The sequence below is a fragment of the Macaca nemestrina genome, chromosome 17 (genome assembly GCF_043159975.1).
Source record: "Macaca nemestrina isolate mMacNem1 chromosome 17, mMacNem.hap1, whole genome shotgun sequence".
Lineage (NCBI taxonomy): Eukaryota > Metazoa > Chordata > Mammalia > Primates > Cercopithecidae > Macaca > Macaca nemestrina.
In genome coordinates this window covers 72,210,554-72,229,105 of record NC_092141.1, presented here as the reverse complement: position 1 = coordinate 72,229,105, position 18,552 = coordinate 72,210,554, and the positions used below count along the sequence as shown (strand labels likewise).

Here is an 18,552-nt window from a genome sequence, read left to right as displayed (position 1 = left end):
AAGAATCAGACAGGTACACTCGCTGTTCAGAAATATTCTATCTTCTGCAGCCTCTGCTGCTGATACCCAGGCAAACAGGGTCTGGAGTGGACCTCAAGCAATCTCCAACAGACCTACAGCTGAGGGTCCTGACTGTTAGAAGGAAAACTATCAAACAGGAAGGACACCTACACCAAAACCCCATCAGTACATCACCATCATCAAAGACCAGAGGCAGATAAAACCACAAAGATGGGGGAAAAGCAGGGCAGAAAAGCTGGAAATTCAAAAAATAAGAGCGCATCTCCCCCGGCAAAGGAGCGCAGCTCATCGCCAGCAACGGATCAAAGCTGGACAGAGAATGACTTTGACGAGATGAGAGAAGAAGGCTTCAGTCCATCAAATTTCTCAGAGCTAAAGGAGGAATTACGTACCCAGCGCAAAGAAACTAAAAATCTTGAAAAAAAAGTGGAAGAATTGATGGCTAGAGTAATTAATGCAGAGAAGGTCATAAACGAAATGAAAGAGATGAAAACCATGACACGAGAAATACGTGACAAATGCACAAGCTTCAGTAACCGACTCGATCAACTGGAAGAAAGAGTATCTGCGATTGAGGATCAAATGAATGAAATGAAGGGAGAAGAGAAACCAAAAGAAAAAAGAAGAAAAAGAAATGAACAAAGCCTGCAAGAAGTATGGGATTATGTAAAAAGACCAAATCTACGTCTGATTGGGGTGCCTGAAAGTGAGGGGGAAAATGGAACCAAGTTGGAAAACACTCTTCAGGATATCATCCAGGAGAACTTCCCCAACCTAGTAGGGCAGGCCAACATTCAAATCCAGGAAATACAGAGAACGCCACAAAGATACTCCTCGAGAAGAGCAACTCCAAGACACATAATTGCCAGATTCACCAAAGTTGAAATGAAGGAAAAAATCTTAAGGGCAGCCAGAGAGAAAGGTCGGGTTACCCACAAAGGGAAGCCCATCAGACTAACAGCAGATCTCTCGGCAGAAACTCTACAAGCCAGAAGAGAGTGGGGGCCAATATTCAACATTCTTAAAGAAAAGAATTTTAAACCCAGAATTTCATATCCAGCCAAACTAAGTTTCATAAGTGAAGGAGAAATAAAATCCTTTACAGATAAGCAAATGCTTAGAGATTTTGTCACCACTAGGCCTGCCTTACAAGAGACCCTGAAGGAAGCACTCAACATGGAAAGGAACAACCGGTACCAGCCACTGCAAAAACATGCCAAAATGTAAAGACCATCGAGGCTAGGAAGAAACTGCATCAACTAATGAGCAAAATAACCAGTTAATATCATAATGGCAGGATCAAGTTCACACATAACAATCTTAACCTTAAATGTAAATGGACTAAATGCTCCAATTAAAAGACACAGACTGGCAAACTGGATAAAGAGTCAAGACCCATCAGTCTGCTGTATTCAGGAGACCCATCTCACACGCAGAGACATACATAGGCTCAAAATAAAGGGATGGAGGAAGATTTACCAAGCAAATGGAGAACAAAAAAAAGCGGGGGTTGCAATACTAGTCTCTGATAAAACAGACTTTAAACCATCAAAGATCAAAAGAGACAAAGAAGGCCATTACATAATGGTAAAGGGATCAATTCAACAGGAAGAGCTAACTATCCTAAGTATATATGCACCCAATACAGGAGCACCCAGATTCATAAAGCAAGTCCTTAGAGACTTACAAAGAGACTTAGACTCCCATACAATAATAATGGGGGACTTCAACACTCCACTCTCAACATTAGACAGATCAACGAGACAGAAAGTTAACAAGGATATCCAGGAATTGAACTCATCTCTGCAGCAAGCAGACCTAATAGACATCTATAGAACTCTCCACCCCAAATCAACAGAATATACATTCTTCTCAGCACCACATCGTACTTACTCCAAAATCGACCACGTAATTGGAAGTAAAGCACTCCTCAGCAAATGTACAAGAACAGAAATTACAACAAACTGTCTCTCAGACCACAGTGCAATCAAACTAGAACTCAGGACTAAGAAACTCAATCAAAACCGCTCAACTACATGGAAACTGAACAACCTGCTCCTGAATGACTACTGGGTACATAACGAAATGAAGGCAGAAATAAAGATGTTCTTTGAAACCAATGAGAACAAAGATACAACATACCAGAATCTCTGGGACACATTTAAAGCAGTGTGTAGAGGGAAATTTATAGCACTAAATGCCCACAAGAGAAAGCAGGAAAGATCTAAAATTGACACTCTAACATCACAATTGAAAGAACTAGAGAAGCAAGAGCAAACACATTCAAAAGCTAGCAGAAGGCAAGAAATAACTAAGATCAGAGCAGAACTGAAGGAGATAGAGACACAAAAAACTCTCCAAAAAATCAATGAATCCAGGAGTTGGTTTTTTGAAAAGATCAACAAAATTGACAGACCACTAGCAAGACTAATAAAGAAGAAAAGGGAGAAGAATCAAATAGACGCAATTAAAAATGATAAAGGGGATATCACCACCGACCCCACAGAAATACAAACTACCATCAGAGAATACTATAAACACCTCTACGCAAATAAGCTGGAAAATCTAGAAGAAATGGATAATTTCCTGGACACTTATACACTCTTCCAAGACTAAACCAGGAAGAAGTTGAATCCCTGAATAGACCAATAGCAGGCTCTGAAATTGAGGCAATAATTAATAGCCTACCAACCAAAAAAAGTCCAGGACCAGATGGATTCACAGCTGAATTCTACCAGAGGTACAAGGAGGAGTTGGTACCATTCCTTCTGAAACTATTCCAATCAATAGAAAAAGAGGGAATCCTCCCTAACTCATTTTATGAGGCCAACATCATCCTGATACCAAAGCCTGGCAGAGACACAACAAAAAAAGAGAATTTTAGACCAATATCCCTGATGAACATCGATGAAAAAATCCTCAATAAAATACTGGCAAACCGGGTTCAGCAACACATCAAAAAGCTTATCCACCATGATCAAGTGGGCTTCATCCCTGGGATGCAAGGCTGGTTCAACATTCGCAAATCAATAAACATAATCCAGCATATAAACAGAACCAAAGACAAGAACCACATGATTATCTCAATAGATGCAGAAAAGGCTTTTGACAAAATTCAACAGCCCTTCATGCTAAAAACGCTCAATAAATTCGGTATTGATGGAACGTACCTCAAAATAATAAGAGCTATTTATGACAAACCCACGCCAATATCATACTGAATGGGCAAAAACTGGAAAAATTCCCTTTGAAAACTGGCACAAGACAGGGATGCCCTCTCTCACCACTCCTATTTAACATAGTGTTGGAAGTTCTGGCTAGGGCAATTAGGCAAGAGAAAGAAATCAAGGGTATTCAGTTAGGAAAAGAAGAAGTCAAATTGTCCCTGTTTGCAGATGACATGATTGTATATTTAGAAAACCCCATTGTCTCAGCCCAAAATCTCCTTAAGCTGATAAGCAACTTCAGCAAAGTCTCAGGATACAAAATTAATGTGCAAAAATCACAAGCATTCTTATACACCAGTAACAGACAAACAGAGAGCCAAATCAGGAATGAACTTCCATTCACAATTGCTTCAAAGAGAATCAAATACCTAGGAATCCAACTTACCAGGGATGTAAAGGACCTCTTCAAGGAGAACTACAAACCACTGCTCAGTGAAATCAAAGAGGACACAAACAAATGGAAGAACATACCATGCTCATGGATAGGAAGAATCAATATCGTGAAAATGGCCATACTGCCCAAGGTAATTTATAGATTCAATGCCATCCCCATCAAGCTACCAATGAGTTTCTTCACAGAATTGGAAAAAACTGCTTTAAAGTTCATATGGAACCAAAAAAGAGCCCGCATCTCCAAGACAATCCTAAGTCAAAAGAACAAAGCTGGAGGCATCACGCTACCTGACTTCAAACTATACTACAAGGCTACAGTAACCAAAACAGCATGGTACTGGTACCAAAACAGAGATATAGACCAATGGAACAGAACAGAGTCCTCAGAAATAATACCACACATCTACAGCCATCTGATCTTTGACAAACCTGAGAGAAACAAGAAATGGGGAAAGGATTCCCTATTTAATAAATGGTGCTGGGAAAATTGGCTAGCCATAAGTAGAAAGCTGAAACTGGATCCTTTCCTTACTCCTTATACGAAAATTAATTCAAGATGGATTAGAGACTTAAATGTTAGACCTAATACCATAAAAATCCTAGAGGAAAACCTAGGTAGTACCATTCAGGACATAGGCATGGGCAAAGACTTCATGTCTAAAACACCAAAAGCAACGGCAGCAAAAGCCAAAATTGACAAATGGGATCTCATTAAACTAAAGAGCTTCTGCACAGCAAAAGAAGCTACCATCAGAGTGAACAGGCAACCTACAGAATGGGAGAAAATTTTGGCAATCTACTCATCTGACAAAGGGCTAATATCCAGAACCTACAAAGAACTCAAACAAATTTACAAGAAAAAAACAAACAACCCCATCAAAAAGTGGGCAAAGGATATGAACAGACATTTCTCAAAAGAAGACATTCATACAGCCAACAGACACATGAAAAAATGCTCATCATCACTGGCCATCAGAGAAATGCAAATCAAAACCACAATGAGATACCATCTCACACCAGTTAGAATGGCGATCATTAAAAAGTCAGGAAACAACAGGTGCTGGAGAGGATGTGGAGAAATAGGAACACTTTTACACTGTTGGTGGGATTGTAAACTAGTTCAACCATTATGGAAAACAGTATGGCGATTCCTCAAGGATCTAGAACTAGATGTACCATATGACCCGGCCATCCCATTACTGGGTATATACCCAAAGGATTATAAATTATGCTGCTATAAAGACACATGCACACGTATGTTTATTGCAGCACTATTCACAATAGCAAAGACTTGGAATCAACCCAAATGTCCATCAGTGACAGATTGGATTAAGAAAATGTGGCACATATACACCATGGAATACCATGCAGCCATCAAAAAGGATGAGTTTGTGTCCTTTGTAGGGACATGGATGCAGCTGGAAACCATCATTCTTAGCAAACTATCACAAGAACAGAAAACCAAACACCGCATGTTCTCACTCATAGGTGGGAACTGAACAATGAGATCACTTGGACTCAGGAGGGGGAACATCACACACCGGGGCCTATCATGGGGAGGGGGGAGGGGGGAGGGAGTTATACCTGATGTAAATGACGAGTTGATGGGTGCAGCACACCAACATGGCACAAGTATACATATGTAACAAACCTGCACGTTATGCACATGTACCCTACAACTTAAAGTATAATAATAATAAATTAATTAAAAAAAAAAAAAGAAAAAAAAAAGAAAAAACAAATACAATGCAAAGGCTTGAAATTCTAAAAATCTGTATTATCTTTTTAAATAGTATCTAAGCAAAATAGCAAAGATAAAAATGAAAAGTGGAATTTCAATAGAACTCCACAGACACAGAAAATTGCTTAAAAGGGTAAACATTTTTCCGGGCTAGGTTTTATGTTTGGTTGGATATTGTGTCCCATCACACTGCACATACTTGTCACAAGTAGCTATTTCTTTTTAGAATTATAGGAGATACAGATACTGTGGACTAGCGTTCAAGGATTATTTAATATAATAATGTACAGGTAATTCTACTGCCTCAACATGACTTATAAATGTCTTTAGAAAATAGTAACTTGGTAATAAAGAAGTATAAGCAGTTTCTATGGAATGGTTAATATTAAAGAACATGCAAAGTGATAGAGTTGTTTAAAATAACCTATTACTTTTTATCCTACCTAACTAGAAAACTGTAAACTCAAAAATGAGCTATTATGTTTGACTTGTAAATTCTATGGACAGCATATCTCATTCTGTTTCCTGGATGGTCTAATCTCTTCTATCTAGTAAGTTTTTTAACTCAAAATTGTCTTGTGCCAGTAGTTGTTTTTGAGGGAAATTCTCTTTAGTTGTGACTTTTTAGAATACTGAGTATCCAATATCTTAAGTAAAAAGAGCAAGTTTCTCTCCCACCTCCCCATCATCAAGTCATGTTGAGCAGATCTTTGCATTAGAGAGATGCCAGAAAAGTTATGCAAAAAATGTAAACTTGGACCACAACTAAATTTTTCACTGACTTTCATATTAACGTTGCTTATGCTCTATAAGAGCTAACTGGGATGAGGACATGATTAAAATATTTTAAAAGACAAAGTACACAGGTTTTGTTTTGTTTGAAAAACTGGATTTAACTTAAGGGTGGAGAGAGATTTAAGGAGTTAAGCTCTTCCCCTTGGTTACTAATTTTTAACTCCTTTATGATTAATTTAGGTAAGTCATGCTAAAACTTACACAGTTTTATATTCTTTTTTATTTTTATTCTTTTTCCAGTCTTGCAATATTAAAAGCTTTCTCTAAGGAGTAATCATCCATGCTAAACTCTATAGTGCTTAAAGGTAGGGTAATATTTATGAAGAGATGTACATACGAAATCTCTGTTCTCACAGGAATAAGAAAGTAACCATTCTATAGTTATAGCAATTCAAGTTTTGGCCAAATTTCTATGGGGGGTTGTGTCTTTCCTAGCAACAGCTACTGCTCCAGATCAGGACTTCAATCTGCAGCAGTAGGGTAATGACTGACAGAGAAGAAAAAGAAATATATTCTTAAAAATCATATATGTGATCCCTATACATTAGCCACCTACTTCATCTGGTGGTCAAAGAAAAAGAGGGTAAAGAGTGAAATAGTTACAACTCTAAAGGATAAACTGGCAGGGTTGGACATACTGAGAAGCAGTATTTCTGTTTAATGCATGTCATTAATGATATGTAATGAATTTCTGAGGATAATTTTTATACTTAGTTTTTATTTTATATGTCAACTTTACTATCTAAACCCTGAATAAAATTTTCCCAAATGTGTGATGCTACTTCTAAATGATAATTGTAACATTTGAAAAAGGTCGTGAGTTGGCAGGTGGTTCTTTCAGAATGTTTTTATTGATAAGCAGGGCATAAAAGGGCATACTGAGCCATAAGATACACATATCAAATCTCTTTTCTCTCACTTTACTTATTTCATTAAACTAAAGTTATAAAATTTACAGAATGATACAGATGTATATGTAATTTTTTTTAAAAAAAATCATTTTCAGAAATCAGAAACGTGAACATTAACCAGAAAAGGGGGAAAGAGAGATGTTCAACCAACTCTGGTACAACTCAAAATACTGCTCATTGTGCTAGCTAAACAAAGTCATCAAAACTGACAACACCACAAAGACAACTCTAAAATGACCATATTTCTTGGCTGGGCACAGCGGCTCACACCTGTAATCCCAGCGCTTTGGGAGACTGAGGTGAGAGGGTTGCTTGAGCCCAGGACTTTGAGACCAGCCTGGGCAACATAGCAAGACTCCATCTCTACAAAATAATGAAAAAATTAGCCAGGTATGGTAGTGCACGCTTGTAGTCCCAGCTACTCAGGAGGCTGAGGTGGGAAGATCTCTTGACCCCAGGAGGTTGAGGCTGCAATGAGCAGTGATCGTGCCTCCACACTCCAGCCTGGGTGACAAAGCAGGACTCTATGTCTTTAAAAAAAATAAGTAAAATGAAATGACCGTATTTCTTAACTTCTGAAATTCTGCCAATGACATGAATGACTGATGGACAAGGTGAGGATGCGTATTTACACTTAAGAAAGGCCAGGTGAACTGAAAATGTCCTCTGGAACACTCTGCCCTCTGGTGTTTAAAATCCTCCTCTAAGAGGGAGTTACTCTGCCATGCCATGGGTTTATTACTCTTAGGGGTTGAATGTCAATTTGGGTGCATAATTTTCTATAATCAGAATATATAGTTTACAATTATAAAAATTTCTATTATAATGTGAACATATATTCTGTTCTAACCTTTGTATTATCCCATACTGCAATTTATTTCCTGTTCAGAGAGTTACTAAGGATTTCTTTTGAATCGTGGATATTTATTTGACTTTTGTGATGCTTTGTGACTGAAAAGTATTCCTCATGGCCAAAATTGTTTAGCCCTTAAACTCCACATGACACTTTCTAAACTGCTCACATTCCACAGCACGTGGGAAGTTAAGCAAGTAGAGAAGGACAAGGTCAATTAAGTAAAAAAATTAGACTTCCTAGGGACCATGGCATAAATCATGGTGAGTTTTCTGGAGAAGGTCACAGAAGAAGGATGGACAATGAAGAATTTTTTTTTTTCCTGTAATCTTCATGGTATTTTCTATGTTTAAAACTGATAGCCAATTCTTGGAACCACAACACAGTAGCCAAAGAGGATATCAAATGATTGACAACTTTTTCACATGCTAGGATTCTTTCTATTATTTCCTCTTGTTTGTCACAAGAAGTGCCTGGCACAAAAAGAAACTCTACACACATTTCTGTATTCCTCTCAGCCTTAAGGTGTTGTTATCTACACTTTACATATGAAGAAACAGAAGCTCAAAAAGAACTAATCTGCCCAGAGTTTACCAATGAATATGTAGAATTCTAAATGGGTTCTGCGTTCAGCTAGGTTCCTGACCAGTGTGACCCTATCAGTTCTTTTGGGCCTAGAGTTCTGAACCTTAACCCTGCCACATTATAGACATTCCATAAAGATTTGTTGAAAAACAAACATTACCTTACACTGTGTCCTCAATGTTAGACATTTTTCTTGGTGCTGACTACTTGTCCTCCCTGGAACTTTGCTTACTGCCTCCCGCTAGATTCCCTTGGATTAACAGGTTCCATTTACTTCCTGTGACACCCAACGATTACCCTACTGCTGATCCACCCTAATGTTTAGGGTCTGTTTATGCATCTACTTCGTGAGTGCTACCACACTGTTATCTTACTAACTTGCCTTCTCCATCTCAGGTCCTAGGTGTCCTTGGTTTGACCCTTCATTGGTCACAGCACTAAAAGGAATGCTGGACCATCAATTCAACACTTCAGATTCAGGCAAACATTTCTTTTAAAATGTAGAGAAAAGAAGCTATGAGCCAATGGTCAATAATTTTAAAAGAAAATATGGTTTGAGGGTACAGATTCAAAATAAAAAGCAATGGCCGGACGTGGTAGCTCACACCTGTAACCCCAGCACTTTGGGGGGTCGAGGCAGGCGGATCATAAGGTCAGGAGACTGAGACCATCTTGGCCAACATGGTGAAACCCCATCTCTACTAAAAATACAAAAATTAGCTGGGTGTGGTGGTGCATGCCTATAATTCCAGCTACTCAGGAGGCTGAGGCAGGAGAATCGCTTGAACCTAGGAGGCAGAGGTTGCAGTGAGCCAAGATTGTGCCACTGCACTCCAGCCTGGTGACAGAGCGAGATACAGTCTCAAAATATAAATGAATAAAATAAAAAGCAATTTATACAATCATAAACATATGGAAACATCTAAACAAATAAATATTGCCATACCAGAAATTTTTTGATAAAGACAGATTGTGCCCGAAGAAGAAATACACAAAGAGAGAGGGAAATAATCAAAGATGAAGAGTAGAAAACCATAATCAAAGATGAAGAGTAGAAAACCATTTAATTATACTGTCCAGGAAGAATACTGCCCCAGCTGAGAAGAGCTATGTTTTGAAGATAGCAAAAAGGATTATTGGGATATTTTTAGAATTAAAAAATGGACAAGGACAGGACAGATCTTCTGCATGGGAAAGATAATCATGCAGTGATTTTATAATAAGCTTCATTTATGAATCACCTTCTACAAGCTAAACTCTTTACTAAGTTCTTAACATATATCTTATTTAATAAATTACTTTTTTGGCGGGGAGACAGAGTCTCACTCTGTTGCCCAGGCTGGAGTTCAGTGGTACTATCTCAGCTCACTGCAACCTCCGCCTCCCGGGTTCAAGTGATTCTCCTGCCTCAGCCTCCCGAGTAGCTGGGATTACAGGTGCATGCCACCACACCCAGCTAATTTTTTTTTGTATTCTTAGTAGAAACAGGATTTTGCAATGTTGCCCAGGCTATTCTCAAACTCCTGAGCTCAGGAAATCCTCCCACCTCGGCCTCCCAAAGTGCTGGGATTACAGGTGTGAGCCACCACTCTCGGCCATGATATCTTATTTAATCCGTACAATACTCTGTGATGCAGAAATACCAATAATATAATACAGGTAAGAAAACATACTCAGAACAGTCAAGTGACTGTATGCCAAGGTCATACAGCTAATAAGTAGCAGAGTCAGAGTTTGAACCCAAGTATATCTGACTCCAAAGTTTGCCATGCCTAACAATATCCTGCTCTAAGCATGAGACAGAACAATCCATGACTCAGCCCTTGGTGCTATGGTTTGAACGTGTCCTCCAAAATTCAGGTGTTGAAATTTAACGGCCAATCTGACAGCAAAGAGGTAGGACCTTTCAACGGTAGTTAAGTCATATAAAGGCTCCTCCCTTTGTGGCTTGGATTAAGAGCTTATAAAAGAGGCCACAGAGTTAGGTTCTCTCGCACTTCCACCTTCCCTCAGGTGCGGATGCAATGTTCCTCCCTCCTGCAGGATGCAGCAACAAGGTGTTATCTTGGAAGCAGACAGCAGCCCTCACCAGACAACCAAACCTCCTGGTGCCTTGATCTTACACTTCCCAGTCACCAGAACTGTGAGAAAATAAATTTCTGTTCTTTATAAATTACCCAGTCTCAGAAGTTTTTTCTTATAGCAACTAAACAAATTAAGCCAACTCTGATTGTGCTTTAATGTTCTCCATTAAGAAAATTATATTTAAACTAATAAACATCATTAAGAGGTCATTAAAGACCAAATTTTGAGGACAAGTTAAAATACACATAATCAAAATCCAGGCCCAAACAATTTACCTTTCAGAATTCTAAAAGGACAGGAAGACATGAACATGAAACTACCAATAATAGTTTCTATAAAACCATGCAGGAAATTCACAGAACTACAGGACTAAAGGATGCCAAAATGTGGATACTAGGAGTTTCTATAAAATTTCTCAAAAGAAAAAAAATGCTTACTGAGAGTTGATAAGGGGTCACAAGGAAGAGTAACTTCAAAGTAATCTCATGTCCATTTTCATATGGTTACTAGAGCAGAAGATCATGAAAATAACAGTTGCACTACCATCTTGATATTAGACAGGCTGTAAATAAAGTCTTTTAAGCTACAGAAAAGTACACATGATGGCTGCCTTCCAGGATGTAAGACTGCCATGTGAAAGAGGTTAGTTTATGCAATATAATTCTAAAAGGCAGAACTAGGACTAACGGGTAGGAGCAATAAAGGAGGGCATTTCCATCCATGTAAATTAGAGAACTGCCTGTTAAAACTGTTGAACAAAGGAACAGGCTATGTCACAAAGAAGAAAGCTTACCATCATTGAAAGTGTTCACACAGAGACTGTTGACTATCCACTAAGTTTGCTGTGAAGATTAAATTTGCTCATATACGTAAAGTACTTAACACTGTCTAGAACAGGGTAACAGCTCAAAAAATATTATCTTTAATTACTACTACTATTATTATAACTTTATTACTTGTAAGTTTAGCTAAAACTTGCCTGTAAAATCATCTAGGTCTGCTGACTCTTGGAGATCTTTGATTTCTATGGTTACCAGGCTAGTCATAATTTTAAGTTTTCTTGAGTCAAATTTACAGCCTATTTTCTTCCATCTCATTCAAGGTTTTTTTGTGTGTGTTGTTTTGCTATAAAGCTATATGCTGTATTCTCTTATAATAAAAAGATTAGTGACTAACTTTTCCCTCTGTATGTTATGTTTTCTCTATCCCTCTTTTTCATTTTGATCACTTCTATCAAAGATTCCTCTATTGTCTTAGTATTTTCAAGGGAACTGTGGCTTCATTGATCAAGTACTAGTTTTTTGTTTATTCATTTTCTCTTTTAACTTTATTGATTACTTCATGTTTACTATGTCTTCCTCAATCTCCTTGAGTTATTAGTTCATTTATTTTCAGTACTTCCTGTTTTCTAATAAAAGTATTCAAGGTAATGACCTTTCCACAGAGTATCACTTCGGCTACATTTAATAAGTTTTAATACATAATACATGTTAATTTCCAACTTTTTTTTTCCAATTTTGGTTTCTATTTTAACCCAAAAGTTATTTTAAAACTTAAAAATTTTAGAAGTAGAAAAGAAATTTCTCCCTATCTTCTTTGTTGTTAGATTCTATTTTGATTTTCAATGAAAAATAGGTGCATTGTCCAGAGATTTCTTTACGGCCAAAATACATAATCAACTTTTTTTATTTTTACTTATTTATTTATTTTTTTGAGACGGAGTCTCGCTCTGTCTAATGAACATCAAACTGTTTTCCTCCAGGCTGGAGTGCAGCGGCATGATCTTGGTTCACTGCAACCTCCGTCTCCTGGGTTCAAGGGATTCTCCTGCCTCAGCCTTCCGAGGAGCTGGGACTACAGGTACGTGCCACCACGCCCAGCTAATTTTTGTATTTTTAGTAGAGACGGGGCTTCACCATGTTGGCCAGGATGGTCTCGATCTCTTGGCCTCGTGATCTGCCCACCTCGGCCTCCCGAAGTGCTGGGATTACAGGCCTGGGCCACCGTGTCCGGCCTAAAATCAACTTTTATAAACAGTTCACAAGTGCTGGAAAATAATACAAGTATAAGAAATCTTATGTTTTTCAGTATGAGGTTCTACACTCAGCTGAATTAAGCTTTCAAAAACTTGACACATGTTAACTTTACATATTTATGGGGTATATGTAATATCTGGATACAGTCATACAATATGTAATGATCAAATCAGGGTAACTGAGATATCCATCATCTCAAACACTTATTTCTTTTTGTTTAGAACATTCCAAATCTTTTAGCAATTCTGAAATATAAAGAGTTGTTTATTAATTGCTTATTATTCAAATTATCCATATCCTTTAATGAGCTGTTCATTTTATGAGGCATGAAATCTGCTTTAACGCATTTATGCCTAGTATTCCATTATTGGACTGCTAAGCTTGTGGGAGTTATTTATATCTTACTGCTCAAGGTCATGGCCAAGGTCTGATTTTTCACATGAAAAAATTTGTAGCCTCAGGCATAAATGGGTTAAATATAAATTCATCAACTTTCCCTTTGGTTGCTAATGTTTAATATATAAAGTTTTTATTTTTAAAAAACTTTCTTATTGAGATATAAGTACAATTCAATGGATTTAGTACATTCACAGAGTTGTACAACTGTCACCATAATTCAAGTGTAGAACATTTTCATCACCCCAAAATGAAACCCTAGACTCTTAAGCATTCACTACCTATACCATCGTTGGTGACCCCCTTCCCTTAAGTAACTACCAATTAACATTCTGTCTCTATAGATTATTTGCCTATTCTGGACATTTCATATAACTGCAATTGTATAATATATGTTCTTTTGTGACTGGTTTCTTTCACTTAGCGTTAACATTTTCAAAGTTCACCATGGATCATGAAAGCATTTATTTTTAATGCCAAGTAATACGAATATATCACTTTTTATTTATCCACTCATCAGCTAATGAACATCAAACTGTTTTCACTCTTTGGTTATTATGAATAATGCTGCTATGAACATATGTGTACTAGTTTTGGTGTGAACATATGTTTTCTTTTCTCTTGGATAACTTTATACATTTTGATGCCATGTTGTCTCATGCATAAAAAAGCAATAATCGTTAACATCAACTTCATGAATTGTATCTGCATAAAATATCAAATAAAACTTTTTTCTTTGTGTTTAATATTATTGCAAATAATACTATCCTTTTCTCAACATTTATTTGGTATATATATTTCATCCCTTTATTTGCAAGCTTCCTCTCAATTTGTTTAGAAGCATCTATTATAAATAACATCTCACTGGAAATGCTTTTTATACACTCTGATAACTTCATCTTTATAAGGGAAACTGATATCACATTCTTGTGACAACTAACTTATTTCATCTTATGTGGCTTTTAAAAATATTTTTCTTATTGTTTTTCTTCCATTCCAATTTTCATCTAACCTGACAGAAATGAAACCATTTCATTTTAAAAGTATAAATGACCTGTTATTTTGGCTCTCTCTTCATTAAGGGTCATTTGGGCACTTTTGCAAACTTTCCCTAGTGGTGGCTGAATAGAGGCAGGAAGACAGGGCTACTATATTTCAATGGAATACATACAGTATTACTACACCTACTACAAATAATCCTTTTATAAATAAACACTGCAACAGTATAAATAATACTTCTACTCTGTATGAGTGACTTCCACTCAAATATGAAAAAAAAAAAAAAACTAGAAGATTACTTTCTTGTCTAAAACCTCACAGGTTAAATATAAAAAGAGAAGATTTAATTATTTTGAAATCCAGTGTATGTAAATATCACAAAAGGATTATTTATTTGATAATTTACGCTGCCTTTTAGGTATTCAACATATACGCAGTGGCAAAGGCTCACCCCTTAACCAAACTTTCGTCAGGCTCCTCTGATCCCTCTTTTTTTTTTTCTTTCTTTCTTTCTTTCTTTATTTTTTTATTATACTTTAAGTTCTAGGGTACATGTGCATAACGTGCAGGTTTGTTTCAACGCTCTTGCGTGGGCCTTGTCCTCAAGCCTCCTGGCCCAGTCGTAGCAAGAATCCTGCTAACTCAGTTTAGTGAGAATCCCCCTACCCTTGATAATCTGGTCAACATGGCTTGCCTTCAGCAAGGCACTGTTTAGTGGTTCGGCAATAATCCTCTTACTCTTGAAGCCTCTTCTTAATAATTTCTCATCCACTGATTCTATCCTCCACCCCACTCTTCTCCTTGGCTATAAATACCCAACATTCTTTACTGTATTCAGAATTGAGCCCAGTTCTATACTATTGCAAAAGAGCCTTACTAAAATCTGTTTCACTTTACTGTTGAGCTCTGGTTTTCTTTAACAATACTGACTCACAATAATTGAAATTATTATATTGAATTAAGTAATAACCCTCTAATATTCTCTACTTTTGATTTGGAAGACTACAGAAATAAACTCTTCAAGGCCAGAAATGGAAATAAGGCCCCTCCCCTTTTATCCAATCCTACACTGTTTTACAATAACCTAATCTTTATCTCATAAACCAGAGAATCTGAATTAGAAATAGTTAGAAACCGAATTAGAAACAGTACCCTGGTACTGTCTAAGGTCCAGACCTAATAGTTCAATTATTCTATTATTCCAAAAGAGCTTAAAAGTCTTGGTATATATTTCCTCATTTAATCTTACAAAAACACGTAGTCTCTAACAATTAGCAATGATGGAACTTAAGACTACCATGCATGTCTCCTATATTTTTTAATCTAACAAATTCATTATACTATATTATGAATTCCAATGTTTATCCTAAAATTGCAAGATATTTACTCAGATGCCACAGCATTATAAGTACGCTGAAATAAATCTTGACTATAGAGACTAATACTATCTACAGGACCTTTATAGTTTCCAATTCACTTTTCAATAATTTTTCCAGGATGTTTACAAAACAAGACTATGTTTCCATTTTTCCAAGATATAAATGAGAAGAAAAATAATATTTAATGTTTGTTATATGCTAGACTGTATGTTTAAGAAATCTTAATCTTGCTAGCAATTCTGTATTTTTTCCCATCATATAAGTCACCACAGTATATCTTGAATTCTAGTACATTTTCAAAAATTGCAAGATAAGTATATTATTATGCAAAGAACATATCATGAATATACTTGTATCAGACTATGTAGAATAACACTATGTATAGGCCATTTTTAATGTCAAAAGAACTTTTCAATGGTTTCCCCAGGATGTTTCTGGAACAAGTAAATGTTTCCTTTTTATTTGTGGCTTTGGCCATAGCTAGCATCTAAAATATCCAGGTTCAGCATGATCAGATCAGTTATTGTGACTTATTTGCCATCCAAATTGGATTGCCACAAGGTCAATCCAATCTATTGGCAACAAATATTTTTAAAATCAGGCCATTTCCCCCCCCCAGAGATTAGATAATAGTCTATTTGATGTTGGTATTTGAAGATTACTCCTCAGAAAAGTAGAGGGACTTACTTAGCGTAATTAAGTTTCTTGAAGGCTACCTTGCAAAAGCTCAGAACACATACTTGACATAGCTGATAAACAATACCCACATCTCTTTGGAAACTATAATAATAATTGTAGCTAACATTTTGACTACTTACTCTATGCCAGACACTGTCTTATGTACTTTACATGTACTAATTAATCTAATTATCTTATTAGTCCTATGAGGTAGATACTATTATCACCCCTAGTTTAGAAATAAGGGAATTGAAGTACAGAGACTTTAAACAAATTTGAGCAAGATTACACAGTTAGGAAATGACAGGGTTCATTTTGTTATACTGTATCAAGAGATTTTGCATTTTCAACATGATAAGACTTACAGAAAGCTATACAGCAACACTTATGTCATCCCTCTCCCACTTCTGATTAAGAGTTCTCTCTCTAGGCTACCAACAAACACACGCATGTGTGTACATATGTGTCATTTAAAAACACACACGGGTTCCTATTGAGAAATATTTGGATTTTCATTTTTTGCTATATAAACAATATCACATGTATGTACACACATACATACACATTTTCAAATCTGTTCAAGCTTATCTGTAAAACAAACTCTTAGCAATAAAATTGGCTTATTACGGATTATATGCCTTATAATTGTGATACATATTGCCAAATTGCCATAAAAATGGTTGTACCAATTTTCACCCCTACCCGAAGTATGTATATGCAAAATTTAAGTTTCACTAAATTTAACAAATGTACATAATGGGTAAATAATATACATTCCGTAAGAATGAATGAAGTTTTAGCACTCCTTAATCATCTATCTATGCTGAGGATCCTTATGACACTATGGGAAAGCATCTTGGAATGAGCACTGGGCAAGAATCTGGAGACCACAGGGAGCCTCTGCTTACTGTCTTCCACATCCCCCAAAGCACAGCAATACCTAAGTAAGTCCAACAACCTTGAAACGTGCCCAATTTTTAGGTCTTCTTTACCGCTTAAACCGTTTGGCTGTATCTTTTATTACCTGAAACAACAAAAATCTTAACTGATATACTAGATGCTCTGGATGAGCTATTTAACTTCTCTAAACCTCGATTTTCTTCTTGGAAAATGAGACATATCTGGAGGGACTGGGTATTAATCCTAACTCTGACCGCTGCCTAGCTGTATTATCCTCCACAAGACATTTTACTTTCAGCAAGACATTTACCTCTCTGTGAACTTAATTTGCTCGTCTGTAAAGTGGAGATACCAGTGACAAGAACACAAGCTAATAAGTGTATGCCACACAACAGACATTATAATAAAAATTATTGTCATTATTATTGCTATTACTTATTAAAAAGTGCGACTTTAAAAACCTATAAAGCTTTAAAGTTCCCACTGGTGTTTAACATGAAAAGCAATTTTTACAAACTTCTCAACAAATTTAAACAAATTGTATTAACAATAACAGTTAACACTTTCTGAGCACTTAAACATAGTTTTTAAAAAGTATAAAACAATGTGATTATAAGAATAATACAACCACCCATGAAGTCGGTTGTATTATTGCTATCCCCATTTTACAGATGAAGAAACAGAAGCAAACAGTCATGACGTGACACTCAGAGCTGGAATACAAACTCAAACAGTCTGACCACAAAGTCTGTGCCTCTCTTGAACATGTTTACTACATTAACTTATTTTTGTACTGACTAGAGTGAGGTGTGTATACATTTAAAAATTAGTTTTTAAGCTCTAAATTATATCTATTCTTGAGCTGGTCTTTACCCATTCTTACTCCCTCCAGACTGAAAATGAGTCAAAGTATTTGGAAATGGACCTATATCTGCAAATGAGTCTTTATATACATCGGCATGGAAGACTAAGATAAATATGTTAAGAGTATAAAGGTTACACAGTAACAATGATAGGAAAAGGATACTCCTTTGTCATATCTTATAAGATGAAAACATAAGTACCCATCTTATCAGAAGTGAAGACAATGACTAATAATGACTATTTAAAGATCAGGAAAACCTATGCACCTGTCCCCCAGTATCCATGGGGGACTGGTTCCAGGACCTTCCTCGGATTATGCTCAAATCCTTGATATGAAATGGCACAGTATTTGCATATAACCTATGCACATCTTTCTGTATGCATCAAATCCTTTCTAAATTACTTATAATACCTAATACAATGTAAATGCCATGTAAATAGTTGTTAGACTGTACTGTTTAGGGATTATTAAAAAATCTACATGTTCAGTACAGATGGTTTAAGAAAAATATTTTCTATCTGTGTTTGGTTGAATCCACGGATGTAGAGGGCTGACTGCCCAAGGCTAATGAACATGTGATATTCTAGTCCCTCATACTTCATTCTCTAATATTTGCCAACAAGATTTGATTACAAGGTAAATTGGATCATACTACTACCTGTTCCTCCTCTGTTTAAAATCCTACAGT

General features: G+C 36.5%; 1 protein-coding gene across 11 annotated transcripts in view; it reads right to left on the bottom strand.

Annotated features, from left to right (window-relative positions):
* Positions 1-18,552, bottom strand: part of LOC105483054 (tetratricopeptide repeat, ankyrin repeat and coiled-coil containing 2) — a 475,702-nt gene that overhangs the window by 312,173 nt on the left and 144,977 nt on the right. The gene's annotated exons all lie outside the window — the stretch shown is intronic.